Genomic DNA, 26046 nt, shown 5'->3' with positions numbered 1-26046 from the left:
AACAAAATAAACTTCAAAATTCAACAATATTACAGTAAATGTTGAAATAATTAACAGACTCTAACAAGGAACAACACTTCTATCTACAGCTTTCTTGGCTAAGAATATGACCAGCTGGATATAAATCAATACAAATATATGGTAACAATCCCTACATTAAACATTGGACTGGGGCTTAACCTCTCATACTCTATGACAGCTTAACCTCTCATACTCTATGACAGCGGAGCGGAGCGGAGCGTGAGCCGCTTCAGCAAAGAATGCAATCCGGAAAAACTATCTGCAAGGATTTTTGCCGATAACCGATAGTTCGGCCAATCAACTATCGGTGCCGATTAATCGGCAAAACCGATACATCGGTCGACCTCTAATCTGTAATGTCCATTGATGATAAGATGAGAAAAGGTCCCTTGTTTTTACCCATCACAGGATTTGGGGTTTTTAAATATACTGTAAGATCCGGTCTGAAAACTTTTTATTTTTTCTCCTAAATTCTAATTTGGTAAGGTTGCAGATATATAATTACCAAACCAATCATTTATTTATTTTTGTAAACATTTATGTTACTGTAATAACTTTGGACTTCTAGAAAATCTCTTAAAATTAGGGCTCGACCGATTATCGGCGCTGATATTAAGTATTTTTATTGTTATCTAAACCGATTTGCCATTAAAACAATTTAAAAGCATTCAAAAGTGATACAAACAGCAAAAAATGGATATGAAATCAAGATTATTAGGTGTCAACCGATCATTGGCCTGGTCGATTTGCCAATAAAATAATTTTTTTCACCATTGCATAAATTAAATGGTCAAAATGTGCTTTTTACATTTTTGTCTTGTTTTTCAAAGAAAAAAAAAATCAATTACAAAACAACAAATTAAAAATATTTACTTACTACACTGAGCATTTTTAACATTCTAGCCTACCAACAAAGCACAATTTAACAAAAAAATTAATAAGTTGTTCAAATAATAATCTTTGGCCATTTTTAAGACTCCCTACTTAATTCAGGCATGTATTTTTTTTTTTTTTATGTACAAACAAATGCAGCCTTTCCTCGTGCTTTGGACTTTAAACAGTGGCTAACAAGCTCATGCAACACTGTCAGAATACACAATTATTTAGAAAATGTCTTAAGTAGCACAGGTATATTTGTAGCAATAGCCAAAAATACATTGTATAGGTCCAAATTATCAATTTTTCTTTTATGCCAAAAATCATTAGGATATTAAGTAAAGATCACGTTCCATGAACATATTTTGTAAATTTCCTACCGGAAATATGTCAAAACGTAATTTTTGATTAGTAATGTGCATTACTAAGAACTTCATTTTTGACAACTTTAAAGGTCATTTTTTTATATATTTTGACTTTTTGCCACCCTCAGATTCCAGATTTTCATGATATTTATTAGGGGTCGAATGTTAATTGGCCTGGTCGATTATCGGTGCCGATATTAAGCATTTTTAAGGTTATTGGTATCGGCCATTTTCAAAACCAATAAAATATTTAAAAGATTTTAAAAAGCTGTTAACTTTTTTTGTCAGAGCCCTTGTTATTCTTAATTTTGACATTAGACATTGACATTAATTTTGATTAAGTAGACATCGGTCTACTTGATCTGTAACAATCTAAATCGGCATTGGGCCTGAAAAAACGGTCGACCCCTACTTAAAACACACATTGCAATCTTTGATTTTTTTTTATTTTTATATGTTGGATTTTTTTTTTGTGTTATTGTTTATTAAAACTATTAAAAACAACTGAAAATTAAACTTAATAAATGTTTAATTAATCAAAGTTCCATTTATTTGATCAAAAATACAGCAAAAAATAATAGTATGAAATATTATTGCAGTTTTAAATGACAGTTTTCTATTTTAATATATTTTAAACTATAATATATTTCTGTGATGCAAAGCTGAATTTTCATCAGCCATTACTCTAGTCTCCAGTCTTCAGCGTCACATGATCCTTTGGAAATCATTCTAATAGACTGATTTATTATTATTATTGTTATGAATTCTGTGATTCTTTTTTCAGGATTCTTTGATGATTAAAAATTTGAAAAGAACAGCAATTATTTAAAACAGTAAAGATTTATATTGTTAGAAAAGATTTCTATCACTTTTTATCAATTTAACACATACTTGCTGAGTAAATGTATTCATTTCTGTCACAAAGAAATAAAGAAAACATTTTCTAAACCCAAACTTTCAATGGTAGGGAATTTGGTTACAAAAGATTTTTATTTTAAATAAATGCTGTTCTTTTTAACATTTTATTCATCTAAGAATCCTGAAGAAAGTGTCACAGGTTCCGAAAAATATTAAGCAGCACAACTGTTTCCCACACTGATAATAAATCAGCATATTAGAATGATTTCTGAAGGCTCATGTGACACTCAAGACTGGAGTAATGATGCTGAAAACAGGAATAAATTCTATTTTAAAGTACATTCAAATAGAAAGCCACTATTTTAAATTGCAGTAATATTTCAAAATATTACTGTTTTTTTTAAATCAAATAAACACAGCCTTGATAAGCAGAAAAGATTTCTTTAAAAACCATTAAAAATCTTACTGATCCCAAACTTTTGAACAGCAGTGTAAAACTAAAACTGAAAGAAAAATAAAGCTATATAGAAATATGATAACAAAACAAAAAAATCAATAAAATAATAAATAAACATTAAATAAAAAATACTAATACAATGTTTATGTAATACTAAAATAACCCTGCTGACTTCATAGCTTATAAACTGTACTAATTTTTTAATATATATTTTTTAGGGGCTTAACTGATCTAGTGAAAATAATGCTGTCAACTATTAAGTCATAGTTTGCCTAAAAATGAATAGGAATTTTCACACAACAAATAATATAATTATTTCACTAGTTGTTTAGATAATCATTCTTTTTCTTTAAATATAATTTTCCGTTTCAGTTGAAAGGTCTGACTCCAAGGGTTGGACCAAGGGTAAAAGTAATAATAATAAAATCTATATAGAAGCTGTTTGAAAAGTAGCCAAAATAAATGAATCCATTGTAAAAAGTTTTAATGTTTTATAAAATGTTAATGTCTTTCTCAACCCCTGGGACATGAAAGTGCACAGTCACGAACTTCACTACTCTCATTTTATGTATCTGTTCATTCTGAGGCCATACCAAGTGCTTTCCACAGCTTTTTTTAAAAAATGTATTTAAGCTTGATTCCTCTCTGTGGATTTTGTAAGGAGGCAACAAACTCCTTATTGAGGATAAACTGCAAAACAAGCTGTTTAAAAGCTTTTATAGTTTCATATCACGCCTGTAATAGCACCGGCTTGTACCAAGTGAACGTAATAGAATGCGTAAACCACATGCAGAGGCGTAACAATGATAAAGGAGACATCAGCGTCAATGAGTAATTGATAATTGCAGCCATGCAGCAGGAGAGAACCGTGAGCAGTCGCGGCAGGCAAACAATCATTCCAGGGGACCGAAAATATATTAAAATTGGATCCTTGACACATATGGGAGATGGAAGGAACCATCCAATTTTCATTTTACCTATAGAAATTGCATTTCGTTCACCTCTGACAGTCTGAGCCCAGTTACTATGTGGCACCCCAATGATTTTTCCTACTTTATGAAAGCTTGCAGAGGCAGCCGCAGCTGGTGGAAGGCTGAGATTTTATTTGAGAAATAAAGTACGCTCGCGCTACGCTTTATGTGCGATGTGAAAACCGTAACCGTCCCGAGTTATCATTCTTCGGTGACCTTTGTGCATTGTTGACATGGAAACGCAGATCATGAATGTTTAATGGGAAAAAGAGACTAATGAGAGACCCTGGATGACACCAACTCAAAGCCGCAGGGTTAAAGGGACAAGCGGCATAATCAACCCTGCCAGCGGAACACAAGGAGAGGGCAGAGAGAGGACGTCACACATGAGCAGAGGTGTTAGTGGCACACATTGATGATGATGCTTTTGCATATTCACACGCTTCCACAGACCACAGGATGTTTACCTACACGCGCACTGCTTTGCTGTAGCCAGAGATAAGGCACATCCTGGAGAGAAGTAAATAGTAAACATTCAGGATGAACGTTTCAATCCTCTCCGGCAATATTTTCCTCTCTTGGCTTTGAAGCTCCTAGTCATGAACTAATTCTCAAGGTCTAACTTTAGCTAGTGTGCAGACAAATTATCGTCTTTGCAGAGCTGAACAAAGATTGTGGGTAACTTATCAGTATTATAGTGTACTTAGTTTTTTTTTTTTCTTTGCAAGTCTGAAAACTTCTGAAGCGCTTAAGATTTCTTATTTTTTCTCTTTGATTTACTTTCAGTGATCTGTGTATTGTGGAGTCAGAACTGGGTCAGTCAGATTTGCGAAATGTATACAAATTGGACTGATATGTTGTTGTTATTATACTTATTTTGACTTAAGTCAGTGAGTTGAGCTTGAAAACTCAGCCAGTACGATTTGTTTCTGTGTATAAAAAGTTTAGGGCTAGGGCTGCACGATATTGGGAAAAAATTACATTGCGATATATATATTGCGATGTGTACAAATTCATTTATGTTCATCAGGTTGTTTTGAACTGCTTAAAAGTCAAATAATAATTCAAGAATAATTGGGGTAATTTTGTAAGCGTTTTCAAAGAATAAAAAAATGTAAAAGTACAGTATAATCAAAACCCTAAAATAAAATACTTTTCAAAGCTTATTTTGGGTAGTTTCATAAACAGTTTGACTCACTGTCAATTCAGGCAAATCAAGGCTCTAATATGAAATTAATAATGAATGTTGCTTTTACCCTGATGAAAGGGAAATCAGCTTCTTCCTTTCACAAAAAACATTAAAAGCTTAACCAAGATGGAGGAACAGCTGATCATAGCTGTTACAGGGATAACATTTTTTAGCAGCAGAGCTATTGCAAGCAATTTTTAGTTTTGGAAATCCATTTATCTTTGTTTATTTCTCTTTGCTGAAACTTCCGCGTTTTTAGGAGACAGCTCTGTAACTTGAGTGTAACACTCAAGTTACAGAGCGCTTTGGAAAGAAGGAGAAAGCGGCGCGCCTAGCGTTTTCCACGCGTTTTTAGGCACGACATGTGAACGGTCCCTTAAATTCGTAGTGTTTCCGCGAGTTGTGGCAACAACTGCCAGGCACTCCCGACAAAGCACCTGTTTTTGGTCAGCAGCATCCTTTTTATATCCAAAATACTTCCATGTGACTGACGTTGCGTTTCTTTTTGCGACCAAATCTTCCATTTCGGCGCTTTTCTCCCATCCCGCGCTCATTTCGCCATGTGCACGCAGAGACTGCATGCATGAAGTAGGTGAAGCAACGTGTGCATTGTAGTTTTTAAAGAACCCTTATACATGAGTTAATTACTTTATTTTAGACAAATATAGATCCGTGAATAGAAAGTTTAGAAATATAGAAAGTACATTTTTAAATCAGACACACACACTTTTTTTTTTTTTGCCCTGTATGTGACTGCCACGATGTGACTATCGCGCATGCGTACATCGCGATGACGATGCTGAAACAATCTATCGTGCAGCCCTATTTAGGGCTGCTAAGATTTTTTTAGTATCTTTTTGAAAAAGTCTCTTGTGCTTACCAAGCCTGTATTATTTGATTAGTCGCATAGTAGAAACCGTAATGTTGTCTTTGTTCTTTGTCAAAAATGTAATTTATTTCTTTGATACAAAGCTGAATTTTTCAGCATCATTACTCCAGTCTTTAGTGTCACATGATCCTTCAGAAATCATTCTAATATACAGATTTATTATTAATATTGAAAACTGTTGTGCTGCTTAATATTTTGTTGGAGCCTGTGATTTATTTATTTATTTATTTTTCTCCAGGATTTTTTTAACCATCTAAAAGTTTGGAGTCAGTACATTTTTATTTTTTTTGTAAAATTAATACTTTTATTCACCAAGGATGTGTTAAATTGATAAAAGGTGATAGCAAAGACTTTTTATAGAATATAGAAAATATTATATATATAATAATATATAATACATGCTGTTCTTTTTAGCCTTTTATTTATCAAGAATCCTAAAAAAATCACAGGTTCCAAAAAAAAATATATATTAAGCAGCACAACTGTTTCCAACATTGATAAATAACTGTAATTATTCAGCATATTAGCTGAAAACTGAAGTAATGGCTGATTAAAAATTCAGCTTTGCGTCACAGGAATAAATTATATTTTAAAATAAATTAATATAGAACACCATTCTTTTAAACTGTAATAATATTTCACAATATTACATCTTTTTCTGTATTTTTGATCAAGTAAATGCAGGCTTGATGAGCATATAGGAATTCTTACTGTTCCCAAATTTTTGAGCAGCAATAATATATAATATATTTTGATCTATTTAATTCACCCTTTTTAATTAAAATATTAATTAAAAAAACTTACTGACCCCAAACTTTTGATTTTTATATTACTTTAATGTAGTTAAAATGATTTATTTTTAAGTAATATTTATAAAATGTTTTTATATTTAATATTTTATATTATACACTACCAGTCAAAAGTTTTTGAACAGTAAATTTTTTTAAAATGTTTTTTAAAGAAGTTTCTTCTGCCCATCAAGCCTGCATTTATTTGATCCAAAATACAGCAAAAGTCGTAATATAGTGAAATACTTTTACTATTTAAAATAACTTTTTTTAAAAAGTAATTTATTCCTGTGATCAAAGCTACATTTTCAGCATCATTACTCTAGTCTTCTGTGTCACATGAGCCTTCAGAAATCATTTAGATATGCTGATTTGCTGTTAGAGGAACATTTATTATTATTATCATGAGTATATAAAACAGTTAAGTACCTTTTTTCAGGATTCTTTGAATATAAAGATCCAAAGATCAGCATTTATCTGAAATAAAAAGCATTTGTAACATTATATACTATACCATTCAAAAGCTTGGAGTTAATATATATATATATATATATATATATATATATATATATATAATATTTATTTTGGGAAATAAATTATAGAAATGTAAACTTTTTTTTTTTTTTTTTAGCAAGGATTAAATTATGTGATAAAGACATTTATAATGTTAAGAAAGCTGTTTCAATTCTGTTCTTCTAAACTTTGTTCATCAAAGAAACCTGAGAACAATCTACTCGCTGTTTTTTAACATAATAATAATAATAATAAATGTTTTTTTGAGCAGCAAATCAGAATATAGGATCATGTGACTAGAGTAATGATGCTAAAATTCAGCTTTGAAATCACAGGAATAAATCAGATTTTAAAATGTTCAAATGGAAAACAGTTATTTTAAATAGTAAAAATATTTCAAAATTGTACTGTTTTTGCTGTACTTTGGATCAAATCGATGCAGGCTTGGTGAGCAGAGGAGACTTCTTAAAGGAAAAAAAAAATTAAATTACTGTTAAAAAACTTGACACATGTGCATGTATATTTAAATAAATATTTTTCATTAAATTATACTCTCCCATGTCCCATGGTTGCAAAACTGCCTCAAAAAAAATATTTTTTTTCCCTGCAACAAAAAATTAATTTATTATAACAACAACACATTTGGTTACTGATAACCTCTGACTGTTGTGAATTACATTTAGTAATTAGGCTAGAAGAATGTATTGAACTGACTCTTTTCTCTTAATTATCAGCATGTTTAGGTTTTCTCAAAAAATATATAAACCTGTGCAAATGAGGGAATGTCTCTAAATGCTGCAAAAATGCATCAGTGAGTCTTCTTGGTCACCAGTTTTATAATGTTCACACAACCGAGTCCATTCAGTAAGCCATAATTAAGCTTTTCCAAATGATATTCAGCGTAGCCTAATGAAACTTGTGCTAGAGGCTGCTAGATGAACATACAGCACTTGAGGTACGGAGGTTTCAACTTTCAACCTTATATCTTTCTGGAAAGCCTTTTATAGAGGTCAATGCATCTGTGCTGTAGGCCTCTTAATATGCAATTTCAAGTTCTGGAGGTCAGTGTGGTGGAGAAATATTAGAGGAACATGACATTTTAAAGAGGATTGTTCAGAGAAGAGCATATCTACATTTCAATAAGGTGAAATTTTGCTATACTTTAGCCGCTAAACATCATGCTTGTTGATAACCAAGTTTGTGTGAGAGTTGGCTTTGATCATGAATAGAAACTTGCTTTCTGAGGAGAACGTAAGAGATGATATGATACTGCTAGCAGAAACATTCCAAACACTCTGAGATTGGTTGTTTTCCTGAGCACCATGTGAGGATGTAACACTTTTTCAGTTAGCCAGCGTTCCTCTCCTCTCCTGTTCCGATGTGATACAGGGAACAAAGGAATGTGGGGATGAGGTTTTCGAGGCTAAAGAAAACTTTCCTTTCTGTGTATTTCTCTGACGTTTCTGTCGAGAAGGCGAGGCAAGATAAAACCTTGTTTGCTGGGAAAAAAAAATTCATTCCGCAAGAGCAAGCTGTAATGATTAAGCTCACTGTCAGCTTTAAACATTTGAATAAATCTCCAGCGCACTAAACATTTAATTCAGCCAGCTTCATTTACATAACTCAGTCTGCGGACACAGACATGTTAACTGCGCTAATTACATCGTAGATCGTCGCTATTAAAACAACGCATGCGTTAAAATCATACACAAGGATTAATTTTTAATAACTCTGAAAGTTTCGTGTTACTGCATTCGTGATGTGAATAATAGTATTGTAGAGTTAATACCTCACGGATTAGGAATGTCTTTGCTGGCATCCGAAAGACTTAAAAGTAACTTCCTGAGCTGTGTGGAAGATAGCGTATCTGCGTCTGGAGATTTGTGGAAACTTATAGATAATGCATCAAGGAGACCAATCAAGGTTAGCTAAGGCATATTTATATTCAAATGTATTTAAATAATACATTTAGGTAGTTTGGTATGCAGGAAGGCTTTAGTGACCTTTGCTCCTTAGCATTTAGCTAAACCGAGGTTGTGAGCTGTGTGAGAGAGCAGACCATGATTTTGTGAGAGCATTTTGTATCGTTATCTACAAAGCTCCAAAATGGACTATAGGTCACTCCTGAGAGTTCAATAGTTGCTGGCTCAGAAAACCCCCCAACTCTCATTCTCCTGGAATTCTCAAAAGGTTCAGGCCGGAAGTAGTAAAGAAAGCGAAAATGTTGAGAGAAATGGGGGAGCTGGCATTTTTTGGTCGCTTTGTTGTGCTGCTGACCTTTGGAAATATCACAGATTAGATCTTTAATTATTTATGAAGGGCAGCAGTGTTGGGTTGAGTCAGAAACAGTCTTGTCACACATGATGAGGTTGTGTTGCTGGCGTATTAAGAAGGACAGAATGGATCAGGCTTGAAGGTTGCTCATATAGAGCACTGTAAAGGCTGCATTAGGGAGGTAAACGCATTAGGAAAACATACATGGGTGAAACTGTACATGTGCTGCCTGTGTTGTTTTAAAGCTTGATTTAGCAGAGAAGTGATGCCTGATAAAGGTCACATGATCAAAACATTGTATTTAGGGACGCACCGAAATGAAAATTCTTGGCCGAAGCTGAACAAAATTACACTGGGCTGAAGGCAGATTACCGAACACGGTTTTTCGTGGTTTTGCCCCATGTATTTTGCCAATTTTTTTCACCATTGCAAAAATGAAATGGCCAATATTTGCTTTTTACAGTTTTATCTTGCTTTTCAAAGAAAAAAATCAATTACAAAACATCAGTTTAAAAATATTTATTTAACACTGAACATTTTTAACATTCTAGTAGACATGCTAGTGCCAACAAAGCACAATTTAACTTAAAATTAGACTTAAACTTAGGGGTGCAACGGATCGCAGATGATCCGTGATCCGTACGGACCGGACCCCACGGTTCGGTACGCATGTGGTTCGCGGATTAACTGTTAAATTGAACCTTCATAGAGTAAAAGTGTATAATTTGCATATGTTTTGTCTTGCCAATTTAACCATTCAAACTACTTAAACTGCTGCAGCAAAAGAGAGCTGTTTCTTTCTTCTTCTTTTTTTTTCCCCCTTGCCGCACATACCTGAAGCGAGCACGCGCACAGAGAGAGAGAGACAGAGAGAGACGCGCGATTCAAACTGCGTGATTCACAGATTGATTCCTCTTTAAAACTTCTCTTAACATACATACAAAGTTATGTTTAATACCCGTTTTGGTATTCTGGTAAACACAGTCGGTTATGTCTTTAGTAAACCGAAACAGCTGAGAAAGATGCGTGCCAGTATTAGAGACGTGCATTAGGCCTTAAAGAGACAGCGTCCTATTTATACATGCAGTGAGAAGCACTAGTTATTTTACAATTAAATATTACATTTCTGCACCTGTCACGACCACACACAAAGGGAGAAGGTGAGTATCTTTCAAGGTATTTATTAACAAACGTGCACAGTACAACACACGTGCAATCGGGTGAAATAAGGTCTCTGTGGTCAAATCTTCAAACAAACACAACAGGTGAGTTCAAGTTCATAAGGATCATAGCGTTAGCAATAGTCACTTCCCTTTAACACGATTAACGTGTATCACAGGAGAACATCAGAGCAATCCACGAGGAGCACAGGAGAACATCGGAAGAATCCACGAGGAGCACAGGAGAGACAACAGGAGGGGGAGAAGATCCACAGAGAAACATCCATGCAACTTTGATACCAGCCGATGAGTGAGTGGCAGAGGTAGGTATATAAAGGGTGTGGTGATTGCCGGTGCAGGTGACGGTGATTAGTATTCTGGTGATGGTTCACGGGTGTGCTGTGGTGGTGATTGGCTGGTTGGTGGAGGATCGTGGTGATTGGGGCTGAGGGAACGTGCAGAGGGTGTGACATCACCCCCTCCTCCACGGGTGACTCCTGGCACCCAAGAACGGCGACGGGGACGACCACGACCTCTGGGAGCTGGGCGTTCGGGATGTTGGCGGTGGAATTCCTCGAGGAGAGTCGGGTCCAGGATGTCGTCACGGGGTATCCACGATCTCTCCTCGGGTCCGAACCCTTCCCAGTCCACTAGGTACTGGAGCTGGCCGTTCCGCCGCCGGGAGTCTAGGATTTCTTGGACTTGGTAGATGTTATCTCCAAGGATCTCTGGCGGGTCGGGAGGAGGAGGTGACTCCGACTCTGTGGAGGAAGGGAACAGGGGTTCAGTGTGGCGCTTGAGTAGGGAAACGTGAAACGAGGGGGCGATTCTGTAATGTGGAGGTAGGTTTAGACGGTAGGTGACAGGGTTGATCTGTGAGTGCACGGTGAAGGGCCCTATGTAGCGGGGACTCAGCTTCCTACTGGGCAGCCGGAGGCGTATGTCTCGAGTGGACAACCATACCTGGTCCCCGGGGAGGTAAACTGGGTTGGGTAACCTACGGCGGTTGGCATGTTCCGTATGCCTCCGTACTGCCCGCTGGAGATGGACGTGCGCTGAGTCCCACACCCTCTCGCTCTCTCGGAACCAGTGATCTACCGCGGGCACCTCGGAGGACTCTCCAGTCCATGGAAACAGAGCTGGTTGATAACCTAGAATGCATTGGAATGGGGTTAGACCAGTAGAGGTTTGACGGAGGGAATTTTGCGCATACTCAGCCCACGGTAGATACTGGCTCCAGGTGTTTTGATGTTGGGAACAGTACGTCCGAAGGTAGCGGGAGATTTCCTGTATTTTCCGTTCGGTCTGCCCGTTCGTTTGAGGGTGATATCCGGATGACAGGCTGACTGTGGTACCCAGAAGTTGGAAGAAGGCCCGCCAGACCCTGGAAATGAATTGGGGTCCCCGATCGGACACGATGTCTTCTGGGAGTCCGAAGTTCCGGAATACATTGTGGAATAGTGCCTCTGCGGTTTCTAGTGCTGTGGGGAGACCTTTGAGAGGTATTAATTTGCAAGCTTTCGAGAATCGATCGACTACCACTAAAATTGTGGTGTAACCCTGAGAGGGGGGCAGGTCTGTGGCGAAGTCAATGCCCAAGTGTGTCCAGGGTCGGCGGGGAATAGGTAACGGTTGTAATTTACCTTCGGGTAAGCGGCGTGGGGTTGTGTTGACGGCGCAGACCGAACATCCTTGGACGTACCGTTCCACTTCCCTGCTCATGTTGGGCCACCAATATTTCTGCTGGAGGAGCGAGAGGGTTCGCCTGCTGCCAGGATGTCCTGAGCCGGGGGACGTGTGCGTACTATCCAGCAGAAGGGGTCTGAGACGGCTTGGGACATAGACACGACCCGGGGGAAGCTCCGGTGGTGCAGGTTCCTCGAAGGTGGCGGCCCGTATATCTTCATCCAGCTGCCATAGTATGGGTGCGAGAAAGACAGATGGGGGTAGAATTGGATCAGGATCGTCAGAGGTAGGTTCAGGTGAGTGCATACGTGATAGGGCGTCTGCTTTGGTGTTTTTGTGGCCGGGTTGGTAAGTAATGTGGAAATTGAATCGGGCAAAGAATAATGACCAGCGAGCTTGGCGGGCATTTAGTCTCTTGGCGTTCTGAATGTACTGGAGGTTCTTGTGGTCGGTTATTACGGTGAAGGGGAACTGGGCTCCTTCCAACCAGTGCCGCCACTCTTCGAGGGCGAGCTTTATGGCCAGCAGTTCGCGGTCTCCAATTCCATAATTCTGCTCAGCTGGGGTAAGTTTTTTGGAATAGTACGCACACGGGTGGAGGGATCGGGGTTCATCAGACCACTGGGACAGCACGGCTCCTACGCCCACGTCCGCCGCATCTACCTCCACCACGAAGGGCCTTGAAGGGTCGGGGTGCTTGAGGATGGGAGCGGTGGTGAACATTAGTTTTAGACGGTCGAAGGCTTGCTGAGCCTCTGGAGTCCACTGTAGTACCCGGCGACCTCCCTTTAAGAGGGAAGTGAGTGGAGCCGATAGGAGGCTATAGTTCTTTATAAAGCGTCGGTAGAAGTTAGCGAAGCCTAAGAAACGCTGAAGCTCCTTCACCGTCCTGGGCTCCGCCCACTTGGCCACTGCGTCCACCTTGCCGGCTTCCATGTGAACTCCCTCCGCAGTGATCACGTATCCGAGAAAGGAGATGGTGGGCTGATGGAATTCACATTTTTCTAATTTTAGATAGAGTTGGTACTCACGGAGGCGTTGGAGAACCTGACGGACGTGGTCTTGATGTTCCTTTAGGTTACGTGAGTAAATGAGGATATCGTCAATGTAGATGATTACGAATCGATGGAGGTAGTCGCGGAAGATTTCGTTCATGAAATTCTGAAATACGGAAGGACTGTTAGCCAGGCCATAGGGCATCACCTGATATTCATAGTGACCGGTGGGGGTGATGAAGGCGGTCTTCCACTCATCTCCTTCTCGGATACGGATCAGGTTGTATGCACTGCGGAGGTCGAGTTTGGTGAAGACGCGGGCTTCCCGTAGTTCCTCCAAGGCAGCTGGCACTAGAGGAAGTGGATAGGCGAATTTCACCGTGGCGTCGTTGAGCACCCGGTAGTCAATGCAAGGTCTGAGCCCACCATCCTTCTTGGGGACGAAGAAGAAACTGGATGCTGCTGGGGACGTGGAAGGTCTGATGAACCCCTGTTGGAGAGCCTCCTGGATGTAATTCTCCATGGCTTCCTGCTCAGGACGTGAGAGGGGGTAGATCTTCCCGTGGGGTAGTTTGGCGCCTGGCAGCAGGTCGATACTACAGTCCCAGGGCCGGTGCGGTGGTAGTTGTGTGGCCCGTTCCTTGCTGAAGACATCGGTGAAAGACTGATAGACGGGGGGAATGGTGGTGGCGGATTGAGTGGCAGGGCTCTCTATGGTGGTGGCGTGCAGAGGGATAGGACGGTATGGAGACTTTGCATCTGACGAGGAAGGATGGTAGCCGTGGTCCTCACACGTTGCGCCCCACTCCAGGACCTCTCCTGTGCTCCAATCTATGCGGGGTTGGTGCTTAATGAGCCATGGTCTGCCCAGGATGACATCCACGTTGGCTCGCGGGAGTACTAGGAGGGTCAGATGTTCCCGGTGGTTGTGTTGGGAGACGAGGGTCACTTTTCTGGTCCGGCGAGATATCTTACCATCGCCCAATGGTGAGTTTTGGATTGTGGTTATGTGGTATGTGACCTCATTTTGAACGGTGGGAATTCGATGTTTAGCAATGAAGTGTGATGAAACAAAATTGCCAGCCGCTCCGGAATCCACGAGCACATAGATGGGGAGAGTACGAGAGTTTACTATTAGTTTAGCGGTAATATGGGGTAAGAGAGACATGGCCGGAGTAATAGATACGGTACTCACCATTGGACGAGGCGGGCGGACTGGACAGGCACTGATGAAGTGAGAGGCTTCTCCACAATATAGGCACAGATGATTATTAATTCGTCGTTTCCTCTCCGCAGGATCCAGGCGATAGGAGTCAGTAATCATAGGCTCCTCCGCGTCTCGTTGGGGTGACGGTGTTCGGAGTGGAGGGAAGCTGGGTACAGACTTTGTAGAAGGACACGCTGAGAGATGTTGAGAAATGCCTACTGCCTTCTTAATAAAGGTTTCCAGCGGTACGTTGTCATCGTAAATAACCATATGCTTGCGGATCTGGGGTTTAAGCCCCTTACGGTAGGCTGCTAGGAGAGCTACTTGGTTCCAACCACTGGTGGCCGCTAGGGAGCGGAAGCGCAGGGTGTATTCATGGATATTGGACGCACCTTGATTCAGAGTGATCAGCTCGTCGTGCACCGAAAGGGGAGTGAGCGCAGCTCCAAACACGTCCTTGAAGTGGGCAACGAAAGCATTATAGGAGATTAAAGCGTCGCTCCGTGAATTCCAGAGTGCGTCTGCCCATTGGAGTGCCTGTCCAGTGAGGAGGGAAATCATAAAAGATATTTTAGAAATTTCGTTAGGAAACTGGTGTGCGTTGGCTTCAATATAGAGGGAACTTTGCAGGAGGAAACCATTGCAACCACCCGGGTCTCCGGAATAACTCATGGGGCGAGAGAGGGGCGTGTTGGAAATCGTCGTTGGAGCATCAGGTAGAGATTGACGAAGGACGTTTACCATATCCGCAAATGGATCGGGGGTGTCTTCGGTGATAGCGGCACTCGCCTCCATGAGTGAAGCGGTGAGTTAATATTTTAGGGGCTGGTATCCTGTCACGACCACACACAAAGGGAGAAGGTGAGTATCTTTCAAGGTATTTATTAACAAACGTGCACAGTACAACACACGTGCAATCGGGTGAAATAAGGTCTCTGTGGTCAAATCTTCAAACAAACACAACAGGTGAGTTCAAGTTCATAAGGATCATAGCGTTAGCAATAGTCACTTCCCTTTAACACGATTAACGTGTATCACAGGAGAACATCAGAGCAATCCACGAGGAGCACAGGAGAACATCGGAAGAATCCACGAGGAGCACAGGAGAGACAACAGGAGGGGGAGAAGATCCACAGAGAAACATCCATGCAACTTTGATACCAGCCGATGAGTGAGTGGCAGAGGTAGGTATATAAAGGGTGTGGTGATTGCCGGTGCAGGTGACGGTGATTAGTATTCTGGTGATGGTTCACGGGTGTGCTGTGGTGGTGATTGGCTGGTTGGTGGAGGATCGTGGTGATTGGGGCTGAGGGAACGTGCAGAGGGTGTGACAGCACCTGAATACTAGTGTTATTGATTTTATTAGTACCTTTATGTTGTATTCATCTACACTTGTCATTTTTGTAATTGACTTTATTAGTTCAGCTAGTAGTTTTTGCTGTGGATTAGAAGTACTTAAAGTTAGCATTCAGTAATTATTAAAAAAAATTGTTTTTTGCTGATCCGAAAAATGATCCTATCCGTGACTCCAAATCCGTGATATGATCCGAACCGTGAGTTTTGTGATCCGTTGCACCACTACTTAAAGTTAGTAAAATAATAGTCTTTGGCCATTTTTAGGACCCACTTCTTGAATCAGGCATGTTTTTAATGTTCAAATAAATGCAGCCTTGCTGAGCAAAGGAGAATTTTACAATAAATGTATTAATAGAGCTGTTTTAATGATTGTTATCATTATTTTTGTATTTTTTGTATTTTACAGAACAACAGTAAAATTACAATACTAACATTTATGAATATTGACTTTTATTTTGATGGAAACCCACAAGAAGACCTCAGTAGTACTATTTGATGACAGCAGCAGATTTATGAATGATTCTCATCACATAGATTTCCCTTGCGCTTTGGACTTTGAACCCTGGCTAAGGAGCTTGTGCAGTGCTGTCAGAATAAATACAATTTGTGCATGTATTAGACAACATTACATTCTGTTGTTTATTTACTAATGGTTTAAAGCCATTTCGCGATTTCAGTCATCACACAGTAACCAGGAACAACCACCCATTTTTTCAATTCATGGAAGACATGCGATGCGATACAAAAGAGTCTTACGCTGTCGGTGCTTGTCTTTCTCTGACAGTTTTAAATGCTTCCACACAGCTGACATGTTTGCTGCATTAGTGCACATCTCTTTTTGATCGTGTCATGTCATTGTTGTAAAATTTATTCTGCCTATTTTTGCAATTTTTACTATTTTCGGCCAAATAATTTTGGTTGCCAAACTTTCGGTGCATCCCTAATTGTATTACACTTTACAAGTTATAGAAATGTGTGGGATTCATGAATTTTTGTTTGCTTGTGTTTTTCTGTTAGCGGTTGTTTCACTGAAAAAAGTCTCACCAAAAGTGTGCTCATTGGGCCTTATTCACGAAACACTTGCAGTATGATTTATTGTGTAAACTGTTTGTAATGCTGCTCTGACATAATGTTCAAATTTCATGTTCAAATTTTCAAAATGTTAGTTGCTACGACAGAAATGTACACCTGCTTCCTGCCACATCTAAATGATGCGTAAAACATTCTGTGTTCTTTTTGGCAAACTGATGACTGAATTTAAATGCACTGCCATAATATAATATCTTACAAATTAATTTGCTCTGTTTTTTTTTTTTTAGTCTGTAACTAGTCTATAACTGTTCAACTTTTGAGCGCTCATCACTGTCACTTTTTATTTAATCAAGACAAGAGGGGTGGAACAAATACTACACCAACCAACCATTACCACAATGGGAAAAACTTAATTTTATTGAGTACATCGGTCCCACATGATCAGAATGTGTTGACATAACTGGCCTCTTACAACTGACATAATTGTCCTTTTATTCTCAATTAAATATTGCTTGCCAAACCAAATATTTCATTCACATTAGACTACTTAAAGGTTGTATCAGCGATTCTAGGCTGAAAAATAAAGTGTCAAATTCAGCTGACCTTTCTTCATGATCCGCTCGCTGCCTGCCCCATAAATTGGCTGTAAAAAAAAACGCGTCTCTGTGGTCAGCCTAGGGTCTGAGATATGCCAAAAAACAATCGGTGCTACCAACCGTTCCACAGCAAAACAAACAGTATTCCAGTATTCCACCAGTACTTTCATACTGGTGCAGGGATGTGAGGGAGGCAGAGCGAAAGTCCACAACACCAACCCCCTGACGGTGATTGGTTGGAACACTGTTTGTTTTTCTGTGGAATCGTTGGTAGCACATATGCATTGTGTGCTGTTTCATCTTGTCAAAGATACCAGATTTTCTGTTTGATTTAATGCTAATATTAAGGTATTATGCAACTCCTAAAGCAATTTCATTATGTCTCTGGTATCAGAGTTGTGTAAATCTAACTTGCTTTAAATAAACTCTATCCAAATGTACTTCAGACATGTTCAAATATGTGTGTGTAAATACAAAATTATAAATGTAAAAATTAATATTGGCATTGACAATACTGTCAATATTTGAGTTGTCTAAAATGGACTGAGCACAGTTACTGTGAATTGATTTCACAGAAGAAACAAAACAAAAACGCTTTAAATGCTGCATCAGCAGTGTATTCAAACACAAATACATAATGCAAACAACAGTTTTTTTGAGTAGATTCACAAAACTAATGTTTTGTGCAATTTCTGCATGTATTAACAAACAATACATGAAGAAACCCAGCATAAATGTTTACATTTAAATATAAGAGCATATACTTGATGTATCATCACAATGGATTTAGAATGACAAGACATTTATAAATTTACTATTAACTGTCGTCAGTGCAGATTAAAAAAGACTTTTGTAGAAATGTTAAATATAACAGTAGATTTAAAAGTGGATATACAAAATGGTAAATTGTCAAGCACTTAACAATTGAAATTCTGTCAGTAATTACTTAACCTAATGTCATTCCAAACCTGTAAGACCTTTTTCGTCTTCAGAACACAAATTAATATAATTTTTATGAAATCTGAGAACTCTACGAACTTCCATAGACAGCAATGTAACTAACTACGATCAAGGCCCAGAAAGGTAGTAGAGATATTGTTAAAACAGTCCATGTGACCATCAGTGGTTCAACAGCGATTTTATGAAGCTACAAGAATACTTTGTGCACAAAGAAAACAAAAATAACAGCTTTAGTCAACGATTTCTTCTCTTCCAGGACTGTCTTCCACTTTTATGGAAAGTACCATGACATGTGTTTGGTGCTGCTGACGTACTGCGCCTTGTTTATGAGAAGAGGAAAGCACACACATGCATCGTAGCACTCTCCATGATTATTTCAAATTGTTTAGAATATTTAAAAAATCATTTTCAGTTCAGTTCATTTTAAATTCTGATTGTTGTGCAGACGGGTTAGAACACATTTTCAATTTCACATTTTCACATTTTCACGCAATTTCAAAACATTTAGCGCCTGGTTAAACTGAATTGGAAGTAGTCGCCATCAATTTTGATAACACTCAGTTACCAGTGCAATTCACAATTTTATAGATCCACACTTATTTTTGGCAACTTCCTTCATAACTAAACTCAGCAACCCAAAAATCAGCAGCGACCTAGAATATACACAGCACATTAGCAGTGCAGCTAATAATGCATTCACTTTTAGCATCAGACCAAAACAGCTTTGACTCTCAACTCGCAAACAAACATGAGAATGAGCACTGGAGGATTTGATGTCCTCCCTCGAGTGATAACTATGGCATGTTTGATATGCAAATTTCCTTCGGTATTACAGATCCTCTACGTTTCGTGAGGTAGAATTCACTGGAGGAGAAGTGAACAACTCAATCGGAGCTCTGCGCTGTGTGCGCCTCTGAACGCTGGGGGAAATGAAAGCCGTCATTCAGATTCAGCAAGGGCATCAATGAGAATAGTTTAGCAACTAAGTACAAGCTGTGAGACTCTGAATCTGCCTGATGGTGTTACTTTCACGAACACGACTCTGTATTGCAGATGTAGGAGGTAACGGAATGTTCTCCTCCAACACTGGGAGGAATCCTCAGTGGCAAATTCGCCGAACAATTATTTGTGTAAAAGCTCTTTTCAATTATTTGTAATTTATTATAATTATTTTAATGCAAAAATACCTTGTTTCTATGTTAATTAAACTCATTATAAATCGTCTTATTAAAAAAAAAAAAAGCTTGCAAGACTTGCATCATTCTATTCCAATCAGGCAATAAATGCAATTTCATTTGAAAGATATGCTTGTGTACTTTTGCTATTGATTGTGGCAGCGGTAATTTATCAAATTATGGAAAAGAGTGTTGTAATCGGGCAAATATCCAAAACATATGCCTGTGCGGAGTATTTGAGTACATTTCCAGCATTTTAAAGAGCTGATTGTCTGGATCTTAGAGATAAATGCTTATGGTTGCACATACAAAATCTCACCTTCAGCTTCTGCAGGAATTCATGATAATGGAGAGGATCAAAGACCATTGTACTAACACCCCATAGAGACTGACTTAATAAAGCCGTCTGGTGACAAGAGGGACAAAAAAAGCAAATGGTGGAGTCAGAGACCTGGCATCAGCTTAAGTGTCACAGTGGGGCCATATTTGCCTGTACAAGTCAATAACATGAAGACGGTGAGGTGGAAAAGGGAAATTATGATTTTATTGTTTTAACAGAACATTAGAAATAGACAACTGCTGCAAGGAAGAAGTTTAAGACCGTTATTGGTCTAAATTACCACTGTAGGGTTAAAATTAATAAGGAATTAATTTGTCTTTTCCTGTTCCTGGGACCTTTTTCACAAGATGCGAAATATCGACCAATAAGTACAGTTTTCAACAGAAATGAACACTAGAGCAGTACAACAGCGAGCCCTTGTAATCGTTTTCGTACACAGTTGTGATTACAGCTACATGTCTCGCTTTCTGGACATAAGAAGCTTGCACAGTATTGGACTTGGGATGCGGAATCCTTGGGTACAAATCCTGTCAAAAACATGACTCGATGAAAGAGCTGAAAGACGAGAGATCGAAAAACAAGTGAAACGGCATGCTTGCGATTGTGTTTTTACCACATTTGATTTTGTTAATACTATCAGGTAGGTTTAGGTGTAGTGCAGATGTTTAGCATTAGAGTTATAGCACCACTCAACGGACATTTCAAGTCAGAACTGCGGTGACGCCTACAAAACCAACGTCACATAAAACGTACCATATGTACATTCATCTGTTCAAGGAAAAAAAAAACACTCTTTTAGCACCACTCAGTGGACATTTCACATCAAATATGTCACGAAACATACATGGCGGTATGCATTTCGTGTCTTGCGAAAAAGTTCCCACTGCTACGTTTTCATCATGAGAGGTTGTTTTAATTAAACAAGATTAGATGCAAAATGTATACATTTCCCTCAGCAATCTTAACAGCTGTAAATATTCATTTTTCTCTTCTCTCTCTCTTGGTTGGCTGATAGAAGTGCGATATTAGAGCAATATCAGAATACCAACAGCTGTTTCACAGTTTGTAATTGTATCACTCTGCTTACGGTACTTCTTACAGTGAGTGTCATGGTGGACACCCAAATCCAGTAACATTTTATAAATATTGCTGTTTTTGTGTCACGGAATGTAGTTTTAAGAGCTGTGAAGGTGAGAATTTTACTTGTTTATAGTTCAAATATGTAGTTTGTTAATAAAGATAACGTCTGTTCGAAAATTTGTTTTGACATTTTCGGACATGAAAGCTCTGGATCGTCAGCGGCCGTTCTGCACTCATGAACCTGCATGAGAGCAGTCTCACCTTGGCCAGATTATGTTTAGTTTATTACAAGGACAATGCATATTAACATGACAAGTCAAAATATGCCAGAGTTAGCCAAAAGGCTAATTTTCATCTGCAGTCCTAGGCCAGATGTACAACAGGCAACCTAAAAATACAATGCAAATACAACAATTTAATCAAAACATAACAAAATATAACATAACACAACAAACCCCACAATTTCCAAAAGCAACAAAAAAAAAAAAAAAAATTAATGTTGACATATTTTCATACTAAAAAGCCAAGTTTTAAAAGAAGAACGAAATTCATTATAACTGTTTAATTCTCTAACTGACGTTGGGATGTCATTCCATTCTTTCGAGGCTTTAATCGAGAAGGCAGACTGACTAAAAGCAGTTTTCCTGAGATTAATAACAGTCCCTTCTAAATGTACCTCTAGTGAGACGACTGTTTTCTGATCTTAAACTCAGAAACTCACTAAGAGGTGGTGGGCCCAGGCCATTGAGAATTTTATAAGCTAAACAGCCGTTTGAAAACTTAACCAAGTTTTCCCAACTCAACAGATTATGTTAAATTAGATCTTCTGGAATTTACAGCTGACTCTGATTTCTTTATAGTGGTTAAACATGAGATATAATTAGTTTTGGGTAAATCTAAAGAGCAGTCTTTGGTCTCATTAAACTATTATTTGTTCCAGAGCAAATAGTTTTGGCAAGATCTCATCATTCAATGCTTATATCAAAGTTTTGTCTTTGTATGTTTGACTAAATTGCCTAGCAATTTTTAATGATGATTTTTAGTTGCATTGTTCTGCATTTAGATGGCGACAAGATAATGTTTTCCGAGTCGGCAGTAAGAACTTTTAAACTGAAAAATAAACACGTTGGAAAACAAGTTATTTTTAACGCAGCTTGACGCAGGTAACAAATACACTGCACAGTGCTGTCATTAGAAATTACTATTAACAGATGATATTAAGAATATTAATGTTATGACAAAGATACCGCTTTCCTCAGCGGACATTCAAACTAATGGTTCATTGTGAATATGAAGAATGAATGCTGTATCAGATGCAAGTAAGATCGCTCAGTCTATCTCTCTATCTGTACTATACTTAATATTGTAAGCTTTTACTGTAGTAATACAATACGCTTTCAATAAAGCAACTCAATATTTCTTCGTTAGTAGTTCTAAATTAATGTTCTCAAATTAGTAATGGAGGCTTGGGCTCAGCTGTTCAACTTTCAAACTGAGATTTGAATCCGTGGCGGAAAGAAGTATTTCTGCACAAAAGAGGGTTTATAAAGACACTCCGGTCACTTGTGCCGTCAAACTGTTGTATAAATGCAATATCACAGTCGTAGACTTGAGATATGGCTGTATATCGACACGCTGTGATTACCTACTGTGGCCGAATCACAGCAATGCTGATATACAGCCATATCTCATGTCTACTTGTGTGGTACTGCTCATATATATAAATTTATGAATAAAACGGGACAGAAACGAATAATGATAGAAATTGCTGAATTCAAATTTTAAAAACTTAGTAATGCATTTTTGTCACATAGAAATGCACACAGTAAAGCACTAATTTTAAGATAGAATGCAGGAAATTTATTGCTAATAAATTCTGTAAAAAAAAAAATCTTTCTGTAATAAAAATCATTTTCTCGTTCCAAAACTGTTTGACTTACTTTCTTCTGTGAAACACAAAAGATATTTTGTAGAATGTAACCAAACATATCTGGTTACCCTTGATTTCTACTGTATAGACATACATTTACTGAATTATCAAAGTATCTTCTTTTATGTTCCACAGAATTAAGTGATATTATGGAAATTTTCATTTTTGGCTAAAATATCAGTACTGTAATATTTGTAAACAGTGAAACAAACACCTTATTTTAGACACTGATATTGATCTTTAATCAGGCTCTTATTGAATTAACATTTTACTTTAATTAAAATGAATTAGAACTAAGCTGGAAAAGATTCACGTTCAAGTGCAAGCAATAGGCTGAAACTTGCCACAAAGCACCGGCAAAAGTAAATAACAATAAATGTGTCTGGAAAAAAAAAGTAAGGACAAATCTGAATTATATATTAATAAACTAGTGTATTCTGAGTCAGTGTCGCAAAGATCTTTTTTTTGGACGCGCCTTTAGAGAGAAATTAATCTTCACGGATTACATAATGAAAGAGCTTTTGTTTTCGATTCGTTTTATTTCGTTAAGTAATAATTTAAAGCTTTCTATAGATATGTTTATCATGTCTGTGAGGCATGCATTTCGCTTTATTTTTGTTAAGCGCTCCTGTTCAAGAACGAGACGGAAGAAAGCGCATCATTTTTGTTTTCTTTATTTTATAAAAACGCTGTAACGCTTTTTGATTACTCGTACTTTTGTGAGCAAAAATGACGGATAATTTTAAATTGCTTCCACTGAATAAAATGCAAGTGATTGCGCTGGCGCCTCGATGTCCTGCAAAGCTGCTTTAGCTTCCACTTCCTGCACAAACATTTATCTTTAAGGTTATGGGAGGATCCTCTATTTCTGGTCTGATAATTGCATTAACGTTACTAGCAATTTTGTAACGAGCTAGTGCAGCAAATGCCTGACTGACTGGAGTAGCGTTTGGAGGTGGGAGGGGCAGTCAGCACGTTGCCTGTCAAGTCATTTGGGCTGCCTTGTTGAGCGTAGTAGCACTGAAAACATTATATTTTACACACTTTATTCTCTTTTATTTTTTTCAAATATAAAAGTATTTTTCTGAATCGTTCGGTTAATAATGCGTACCGAACCGAAAGCCTCGTACCGAACGGTTCAATACGAATACGCGTATCGTTACACCCCTAAATATATATATATATATATATATATATATATATATATATATATATATATATATATATATATATAGATAGATAGTGTGGCAGCATTTTTCGATACATAGCTTGTACTAAAAAGTGCATTGAAATGTTTTAAACTGTAATGTTTTAAACTGTAATGAGATAGTAATGTAAATGATTTCAAGGTAGTTTGATAGTTTGATCTCAAATGTGTATTGAAAGGCGTTGAAAATTTATGTTCTTAGACAGGTATTCGATCATAAAACATGAAGTTATCAGAAGCCCCTTGTTATATGATCTGTGTCCAGTTTTGTGTATTTTTGCGTGTACCTGTCAGAGAGGGATGTAAAACTGGGAAAGTAAAGTAAAACATGCATTTTTCATCTTTTCATGCCAACCCTAATTTCACTAACCTTGAGTACTGCATGCAGAAAAACAGCCCAATCTTGTTGGTCATTCTTTTTTCCACTTGTCTTTGTACACTGCATATAAAATGAGAGAGATTGTGAGAGAGAGACTTTAGCTGAGATGTCACAAGTCCAGAGGATGTCTGAAATGCAAAATTCGGACACCTTATTATGAAACTGCTCAATGCTCTGCGAGAGGGGTCAGTCCGATGAAGTGACCTTGTCTTCGAACTGTCCTAAGGTTGGCAGGTGCTTTGCATAAAACAAGACATTTGGAAAGCTCGTATAAAGTATCCACATAGAGTGGGGTGCAAAACTAAACCATATTTAAAAATTTTACAACAAAATTGTGCAAATTATATTGTCAGGAAAACAATTAAGTTTTGAAATATGAAAAATATTGAAAAAAAAAAAAAAATTGTTAGATAATATCATAATTTCTGGCGTGGTCCAAAGCAGTTTTTTGATGTCATTGTATACAGTTGAAGTCAAAAGTTTATGTACACCTTGCAGAATCTGCAAAATGTTACTTATTTTACCAAAATAAAAGGGATCATACAAAATGCATGTTATTTTATTTTAGTATTGACCTGAATAAGATATTTTACAGACATTATATAGTCCACAAGAGAAAATATTAGCTGAATTTTCATTTGTTTGTGACCTTGTTTGTCCTGAGCAGTTAAATTGTCTGCTGCTCTTCAGAAAATTATTTTCTTCTTCTCACACTGAGGACAACTGAGGGAATCATATGCAACTATTACAGAAGGTTCAAACGCTCACTGATGCTCCAGAAGGAAAATGATGCATTAAGAGCCAGGGGTGTAAACTTTTGAACTGAATGAGGATGTGTACATTTTTCTCATTTTGTCTAAATCTCCTATTTATTTCATTTAGCACTGCCTTTCAGAAGCTACATAGGATACTTGCATGTTCCCAGAAGACAAAATAAGTTAAATCTACTGTAATCTTAAAATTACAAAAGTTTTCACCCCTGGCTCTTAATGCATTGTGTTTCCTTCAGAAGCACCAGTGAGCATTTGAACCTTCTGTTATAGTTGCATACGAGTCCCTTAGTTGTCCTCTGTATAATTTTGAGATCCATCTTTTCACACTGTCATTGTTGGAAAGAGTTCAAATACACAAAAATGCTGAAAAACCAAAGATTTTGTGGGACCTGAAGGATGTTTTTGAAGAACAGCAGGCAGTTTAACTGTTTAGGACAAACAAGGGACTCATGAACAACTATCATTTAAAAAAATAGCAGTGGATCATTCAAGTAACAACACAGTATTAAGAATCAAGTGTATGTAAACTTTTGAACAGGGCCATTTTTATGAATTCAGCTAATATTTTCTCTTGTGGACTATATGTAAACGTCTTTTATGTGCAATATCTTATTCAGGTAATGCATTTTGTACTGTATGATCCCTCTTATTTTGGCCAAATAGTTAACATTTTGCAGATTTTGCAAGGTGTATATAAACTTTTGACTTCAAATGTATGTATAGACCTAGTAGTAATAAGTCAGTCTGTCTTTCTATTATCCTGTCTGTCTAAAGTACATGTTAAATGTAGTGGAATAAAAATTGTACGGGGTGTGAGCATGTTCACACAATGCATAATCACTGACATTAGACTAAATGAGATCGAAAGGCATCATTCTGAGTGAATTGATTATCATCTCTCTGAAATTGTCCATATTCCAAACTCAATTTGGGCTCTATTCTTTTCACAAATAATAGAAGCCTAATTTT

This window comes from Garra rufa, chromosome 2, assembly GCF_049309525.1.
Source record: "Garra rufa chromosome 2, GarRuf1.0, whole genome shotgun sequence".
In the NCBI taxonomy this organism is placed as follows: domain Eukaryota; kingdom Metazoa; phylum Chordata; class Actinopteri; order Cypriniformes; family Cyprinidae; genus Garra; species Garra rufa.
This window is presented reverse-complemented; position numbering follows the sequence as displayed.